We start from the raw sequence: 8,891 nt of genomic DNA on the forward strand, positions 1-8,891 counted from the left end.
GGGCGGTCATAGAAGTTATGAGTGGCTGCCACAGTGTTGTCTTCCTGCTGGAGTTGCAGACATTCATCAGTATAATGGCTATAATCAGCACAGATTTCGCACACTCTCTGTGGGACTAACTGTTGGCTTTGCTGTGCTTATTGTTGACTCAACTGCATCTGCTTCAGTAAGTTGGTCATTTCACATATACTCTGAGTCAGAGCAGTAGTCTCTTTGCTAGAAGATACCTCTGCAACAGCTTTTGACCGGCTTTGGTTCTGCCTGTGATTCCGAGTAGATTTAGCTAAGTCACTGATCAATTGCCATGCCTCATCAGTGGTCTTGTACTTTTTCATAGACCCATTGCTAGCACTTTCCAATGTGGTCTTATCTTGAGGCCTCATGCCTTGTGTGACGTAGCCGAGCAACACTATCTTGCCAATCATATGGTAGGGACATGCTTCCAGAAGATTATTGAAGTGCTCCCAGTACTCGTAGAGAGTCTCGGATTTGTCCTAAACAATCATGGAAATGTCTTTCCTCAGTTTATCAATAACTTCAGCTGGAAAGATTTTTTCCAAAAATTCTCTTCTAAGCGTATCCTAGTCAGAAACAGTTGCTGCGAGTTGAGTGTAGTACCACTCTCTCGCCTTTCCCTTAAGAGAGAATGGGAAGGCTTTTAACAAAATAGAGGTTTCATCTGCACCATCACGCCTGACAGTAGAACAGGCTGCTTGGAAATTCCTAAGGTGTTTGATAGGCTCTTGAGCAGGTAAGCCATTAAACTTAGGCATCAAGTTGAGTAGTGCAGTCTTTATTTCAAAATCTGCAACCACCGTTGGGTGATGCGCTTAAAACAGTTGCATTGTAAAATCAGGGGCTCCAGCCTCCTGGATAGTAACTCTCCTAGGTGCTGCCATGTCACCTGCATGTAAATCAACTGAATCAGTAGAAAGGGAGACTGTTCCTTCCTTACGTGACGTTTTAGATTTGCCCTCGGAGAGGACTAACCGACGCCGAGCTTGCCTTATACGTGAAATAGTTCTTTCAATCTCAGGATCAAATACTGGCAAGCTTGGATCAGGAAGTGAACGCGTCATTTAATGAAAGAAACATGCATCTCATAGTAACAAGATAAAATAAAATACAAATAAATAAATTCTAATCAATAACTTAGCACTCTATTGCAACTCCCCGGCAACGGCGCCAAAAATTGACGTGGCGGAAATTGGCGGATTAAGAAATTAATATAAGATATACGTTGCAAGTACAGTTCTCAATCAACAAAAATCCGCTTATCAATTTAGAAGGGTTGTCACAAAATTAGAATTAAAATACTGGGAGTATGAATCCCAGGTCGTGTCCCAACGAGTTGCAGAAAGATGTGCTATTTTATCAATCAGATGTTTTCCAAAAGGGTTTGAGTTTGATAGACAGGAAATTAAATCAGAGAATTTATGTAATTTAAATAAAAAAACCTTGACCGGGAGTAGATTAGTCGGAAGTCCTATCCTTGTTGGAGTTCTCCCAAGATTAATTGATAATTGAAGGTTGTTCTGCTCAGTTATTCGTTACCAGATAAAGGAAAGTCAAGCAAGTTGGAAGTCAGTTTCTATTCACAAGTTCCAATCCTCTCCCTTGGGAAGGACTAGTGTCAGTGACTAGAGGGCGACCTAACGATAAACCCAATTATAATTTTACTCTTGAGCATTCCAACTCAAGGTTCTCCTTTCAACCAACTCCCAATCAAGTTATGGAACTACTCACTCATTATGATTGTAAACTTCACAAAATAAGAAAGGAAAATAAAGGAAGACATGATAAATAATAATAAAAAAGATCAATTAAAAATGAAAATAGTTCTTGTATTAATAAACTCTAAAAATAATCCAATAGTAACTCTGAACAAATTAAAAATATGAAAGAGTAAGTGACAAGTAAGGAAACAAACTAGAATGATGAAGTCTTGGCGGAGGTAATAACTCTTCTTAATATTCCAATCCAAAAAGTAACAAAAACAAAATCCTAAGAACTATGAATGTGTAGAGAGAAGACCTAGAGAAGGAGTAAATTCAGATCTAAAAACTAAAATTATGCGGAATGAATGTTGTTTCCTGGTCTCTGCATGTTCCCTAGCTCTAATATGTTTTTCTGGGCCGAAAACTGGGTCAAAACATGGCCCAAAATCGTACCCAGCGAATTCTGTAAATTCTGCAGATCGCGCACGTCACGCGATCGCGTCATCCAGCGTTTTGCCTTTCCATGCGTGCGCGTCGTCCATGCATTCACGTCACTTGTGCAGTTTCCAATCCATGCGTTCGCGTCAGGCACGCGAGCGCATCACTACAATTTCCTCTGTTTCGCGCGGTCGCGTGAGCCATGCGTCCGTGTCGCTTCTCGCCGGTCATCTCCTTAATTTCTTGTGTTCCTTCCATTTTTGCAAGCCTCCTCTCCAATTTCCAAGTCATTCATGCCCTATAAAGCCTGAAACACTTAACACACAGATCACGTCATCGAATAGAATAAAGGAGAATTAAAATACATAATTAAAAGTCTCTAGGAAGCAAGTTTCAATCACAGAACAATTTTAGGAAGGAATTGTGAATACATGCAAATCATATGAATAAGTGGGTAAAGATTTGATAAAACCACACAATTAAACACAATATAAACCATAAAATAATGGTTTATCAATGACATGGGGAAGAGAATGCTCCCAAGCTCAACAATATCCATGGGATGAATCCCAAGCTGACATGGGGAGAAGAGACAACACCCCAAGCTGACATGGGGGAAACAATACCCCAAGTTCAATGTTATCCATAGGACTAATCCCTGGCTGACATGGGTCAGACAATACCCCAAGCTCAATAATGTTAAATCTTTAGCTTACATATGCATCTTCGGCATACTCGCGACACTACTGCACTTTCTCAATAAATCATAAGCATTTACTCATTCCTCTTATATTTTATGATACACAATTATAAATTCATAACTCGTCTCATCGTCCTCATTTCGTTAATGTCCACGATTATCTCATTCATTAATCTCACTATTACATTATTCTTTTAACTGCCTCATATATCTCTCTTCCATCATCTTATCAAAACAAAATCCATCTTCTCCAATCCTTAGTTTAGTTATCTTCCTTTGTCTTTAAGTTAACTCCTTTTTCCTAGCTTCATCCTATTGTTAAGCTTACTAACAATATTTACACTAAAGAAATGAAAATAGAAATCTAGAGGTTCGAGTTTGAGCTTTAAAACACAGAATCTATTTTTGCTGAAAACAGGGCCACGCGTACGCGTCGATACGCGTTTAGGCCAAGACGCGTACGCATTCCCTGATTACGCGTACGCATGCAAACCAGGCAGTAGCGTTTGTACGCGAAGGGGGTATCTGTGTACGTAAAAGTTCCATGTCACGCGTACGCGTGGGCATGCGTTTTTCCAAAAAATTTCACTAAGTTTCAAAAGCTGCAGAATTTTAATTTCTAATCTCAAACATCTGACACGCATAACTTTTTTGTTTTAAATAATTTTTCATCCGTTCTTTGAATAGTATAAGATTCACGGATCAATTTTCACATAAAACAAGTTTGAAACCATTTGGGAGTCCGAAAGCCAAGTTATGGCTCGCCGAAATTCGGCCAAAAACCAACTTTGCACAGAAAGCTCAAACCTCAAATTTTCACAAAGACTAAACTCAATCCCACTTCCTTTACTCATATTCAACATAACCACACACCATTTAAAAATTCCAAGACCTCCACACCTTACCTCAAACAAATATACCTCAATATACATATCATCTCATACCAAACATTCATTACCTAATTAACAAGATTTACCAACAAACCACCACAACCTTACCTTCATTTTCATACATTAGTAAACCGTCGCTACTGCCCAAGCCGTCATCATTGCAGAGCACATATGTAGAAGAGGAAGAAAGGATCTCCGCCGTTGCCAGGGTCGTCGGTGAGTCCTGTGCCGCCATTAGGGTCACTGTTCTGCCACCATTGAAGCTCGTCAGAGAAGGAGCTATTGTCAGAAGAAGCTATTGCTGTCCTTGTTCTATTCTGCCCCTGCTTCTGGTTTCGCAATTGCCAAAGTCTCTGCCGCCATGGGTATTGTCGTTGGAGTTGTTGGGAACTAACGATGGAGCTACCCGGAAACCCTATTGTTGTTGCTTTATTATTTCATTGTAAGCTATCTCTATTTCTGATTCCATTAAATTCATTTCCATTTTCGATTCCATTGAATTTGAACTCTCTATTTTGTTGCAACCTTGGTTACTGTTGTGAGGATTACTGATGTCACTATTACTGGAGTATCATTGGAATCGACGTCGCTATTACCCCGGTTAATGCTGCCACTAGGATGTATGCCCTGGTCTCTGGTTTGTGTTCTTTTGAGTTCCAGAGCTGCTGCTCTATTCCCGTATTTCTTTTAGTAAGATTGGTTTTGTTCTACAACCAATATTCTGATTATTGCTCCTTTGATGATCTGTTCTATTTTGCCCTTGTATTTGCTTCAGTTTCTATTAAATTTCCTTCCAAAGTTGTTGTTGTTGCTACTAGAGTTGTGGGTGATGCCGCTGTCGTTCCGGTTATGTTGGAATGACTACTGCTGTCACGAATTGGGGATAGAGGAAATTGTAACGTTAAATAATACAATTGCGACATCGAGGTAGGGGCATTTTCATTAAAACTTGTTTTTATGCTTAAGAATTGTTATAAATTGGTATTTAGGTAAATAAATATTTTTTGGTGATTATGGAGTCTTATGAATTGAACTGAATTGCTTTGAATGAATGTGATTGCTTGCTTGACTGTGGCTAGTTCTGGATATTAAGTTGGTATTGAGATAGTGAATGAAAGATTAGTTTGAAAATCTGATTCAAATGTTTATCAAGTATAATTTGAGAATTGGAAAATAATTTGATGTTAGAATTAGTTTGGCTTCGGAAAATGATTTGAGATTTGTGAATGACTTGGGTTTAAAATCGTTGGAAACAGTTTGAGAAAATGTTAGTTGACTTTGTCGAAAATAAATTGGACTCTGGAAAGGGTTATAATATTGGAAATGAGCTTGATTTTTTGAAAAAAAGAATTTAAATTGAAAATGGTTTGAGATATTGAAATTGTTCTGATTTTGAAATTGAGTTGAAAGGAGTTTGAGAAATGGTTTTGTTAGGACCCAGAAAAGGTGGCAGAGTCCGAGTTTTAGAGGAGATGCTGCCGAAATTTTATAAAATTGGAAGTTTCATTTGAAGTAATTATTTAAAAAGATTTGTTTTTGAACATTATATGTTTTAAGATTGATTTATAATGAACGAAATGGAAAGAAGGATGATGAGGGTTTTCTTTGAAATATGGTTTTTGAATGAATTTGGAAACGATATATGGATTGATGAATGATGATGATGTTGAGAATGTTGAGAATATTGAGATATGGATTGAGAATGTTAAGATATGATCTTTGAATTATTCATATGGCTTATAAATTTGAATTATCTGAGACACGAGTTTTCCTGGGTAGACGCAGTGGCTTGCCACCACTTGCTCCAGGTTGAAATTCGATACTCTGTTGACCCTACGTCGTAAAGATGACCAGGCACATATAAATTCCCGGGAATGGTACCCCATTGAGCAATTGATATTTGAATAAGAGAAAAAGCTATGCATAGACTCATGGGGATGCGCAACGGGGGACAGTCTAAGGTTTTTGGACTTGTCGGGTTGGCTGGATAACCGACAGATGAGCTCATTAGCCATAAGACAGGCATGCATCATATGCATTTGTATGCTTTGCTTGGGTTTGAATTCTGTTTTGGTTTGCCTAATTGTTAAACTGTTCTTAACTGCTACCTGAACTATTTTCTGTAACTGCTACATAAACTTGTGCTTTCTTTGTCTGTCTTGTCTGTGTTTGCCCTGGTGTGCTACATTTGAGAATGAACTTTGGTACTGAATTGATGACTGTGTTGATTGATTGCGTGGTTGGTTTCTAATTGAGATTTTTTTTAATAAGAAAAGAAAGGTTTTGAATTTCTGAAAGGTTAAACATTGTTTCATTGAAAAGGTTTTGAACGATTAGCTATTGGTTTTTAAAAGGATTCATAAGGCAATGATAATCACTGAGCTTGAAAACAGTTTTCTTATTAAATATCTTCTTATGACAATTCTGAAACTCCGTGGTGAGACCGTGTGGTTAGCTTCTCACCCCCTACAACTTTATCTTTTCAGGAATTGGATGAAGGAGCATTATGAAGAATTATACTGCGTTTTGGTTTATATGTTGTATTAATTAGATATTTTTTCTTCCCTCATCTTTGTTATTACAATTTTTATAAGAGGGATAGGAGTTGCATATTTTATATGTATATCATATTATGAGCTATTATGTAAAAAGTCTTGTATATGAATCTATGCCTGTTTATTTTTTTTATGATAAAGTATTTATTTTTGATTTTCAAAAAAAAAGATCAGCGATTCCGTGTCGAGTCATAGGCTCCTATTTTAATATTAAATATATAAAGTAGTCGTAATACTTCTTGCTATCAGAATGGCGCAACCGGAAGCGTGACATTCTGGTAGTGAGGGTGTTACATTATGCTCTTACCACCTCTGTTTTACATCCTAGGTGTAAAGCTCTGTGTGGTAGGGTGTTACATTATGGTATCAGAGCAGTTCGTTCTTATAGAGCCTGGGGGACGGACTGATTATGCCTCTGGGCATACTCTGAGTGTCTATACATGCTATTTAGGGTATCTAACTGATATATGTGGCATGAAAGCTCATGAGCATGCATCTGGGACTTTGAAATACTGGACTTGAGATATTGAGACTGATCACCTTGATATCACTTGTTTGGTATGAACAGGAACCAAATGGCGTCTCGTGGGCACGGTCGTGAGCGTAATCGAGGTCGAGGACGGAGAGCTAATGAGGTGACCATACCGGTAGGTAGTTTGACTGATATCGTGACCGCAATGACGAGTGTTGTTGCTGCCATTGGTGTTGTTGCTGCTGCAACCGTCTGAGTGATGGATGGGATGGAACCACAAGCTGGAATTGGCAACGATGGTGGTAATGAATATGAAGGTAGACATAATGTTCCGAATACAGGGGTGCCAGCAGGTTATCCGGGGCAAGTTAACACGGGTCAGGCAATGGGAGAAAGCTCATGGAGGACTGAGGTAGCAGGGAATAATTGCCGGGAATCCTTCACAAAGAAAAAGGGACCTATTACACCTAGGAGCCAAAATTTCAAAAAGAATTGTTTTGTCGCTTCACATTTCCAGCGCTGGAACAATGACCAAAAGAATGACAACCGTTCGGATCCGAATTCAGAAGGGCAAACTAGTGCTCAACCGGATGACTTAAGGTGCTCAAGATGCAAGAAGTACCATCCAAACAGACCATGCAGGGCTGGATTAGGCGTATGTTACAAGTGCGGGAGACCAGGGCATATTTCTTGGAATTATTCATACAGAGAAAGCTGGAATGCAACCGAATCCAATTTTCAGACCCGAGGTAATTATTAACCAGCAGTTGAATTTTTAACTTCCTTGCATACCATTGATATGTAATATTCGTTCGTGATGCATAACAAGTTTCGGTAATCATGAGGTCCAAGTCAATAATTAGTCAAAAACTATTGGTTGTTGAGACGAAGTGATACTTAGCTAACTTAGAGGAGTGGTTAGGCTTTTGAAGGTTAAGGATTAAGTGACGTAGTGGAAGCAGGTTGGACCGTATAGTGAAAGCAGGTTGGACCGTATAGTGGAAGCAAGTTGGACCATATCTAAGGAATCAGGAGTGTTGAGGGCTACGCGGAGTTATTGTTCGGAATCCAGTGACGGTGAAACTTTGAGGAAGAGGAATAGAGCAAATTCAACCTTTGGTTGTTAATTGTTAAGAGGCAAGTGAAGATGAAACCAAATCCCTATACGAGAGAGTTTCTAAGACAATTCTTGAAGGTGTGTCAGAACTTCCATTTCAAAGAGAAAGCGAGTTTGCGATAGGCTTAGTACCGGAAGTCGGATTAACTTCAATCGCACCACAAGCAAAGACATTATTATAATCGGTAGAATTTAAGATTGAGTAGAAGGGAGTACTAGAAGAGGGAATCATCTAACCAACTATTTCTTTGTGGGAAGCGCCAGTTATGCCAGAGACGAAGGAAGAGAACGGCAGAAAGCCTTATGCAGAGAGAGTGTGCTAATGAACCTTCGTGACTCAATCTAATCCTTCTTTTAAAACCTACATTGACATTCTATCCGGAGCTCTTCCTAAATGGCTTGACTACCTTTCTAACTTTACTCCTTATGCACATGAATTTTGTTTCTTCCAGGATGAGTCTGAGCTTGTCTTGGTATAAATGCGTGATCCTTGAATCTTGTGTGCTCGCTATGACTAGAGTTGCCCTTATTCGCAAACCATGTTCTTCAGAATCAGCTGAGACTTCTTTGACTCTATACGCTCTGTTCTTTCTACCAAAGGTCTTTAATTTGAACTCTTTTCTTGAGATGCACCTAGGTTCCTTTCCTTGTGTATTCCATCATTTTGGTACAATCCTGATTAACCGTATACAAAATTTTCTTTCTGACTTATTATGAACACTGTTTGTATTGCTCATTCATTTTTCGAGCTTAATGTCCTTTTGAAAATTAACTCGAGCCTATATTAGTATCACATATAAATTATAGCTACAACTGTTGAGATGTTGATTCCTTAAGAGCAAGACTTTTGGACACGGAAGATGAAGCATGTAAGCGTGCACCGTCAAAAAGAGTTTTGGAGCTTTAAATTCTTGCCGACCACAAAGCCTATGATTAGTTTAACGCGCTATAAATACACTGGCTACATGGATACCCAAATATGAAGAGAGCTTTTGAACTCC

The 8,891-nt window shown here is 38.8% G+C and overlaps 1 pseudogene; it reads left to right on the top strand.

Moving 5' to 3' along the window:
- Positions 1 to 6,876: 6,876 nt before the first annotated feature.
- LOC148550505 (uncharacterized) lies at positions 6,877 to 7,578 on the top strand (annotated as a pseudogene).
- Positions 7,579 to 8,891: the final 1,313 nt, after the last annotated feature.

The sequence above is a fragment of the Arachis ipaensis genome, chromosome B7 (genome assembly GCF_059453495.1).
Source record: "Arachis ipaensis isolate K30076 ecotype BB chromosome B7, ASM5945349v1, whole genome shotgun sequence".
NCBI classification, from domain to species: domain Eukaryota; kingdom Viridiplantae; phylum Streptophyta; class Magnoliopsida; order Fabales; family Fabaceae; genus Arachis; species Arachis ipaensis.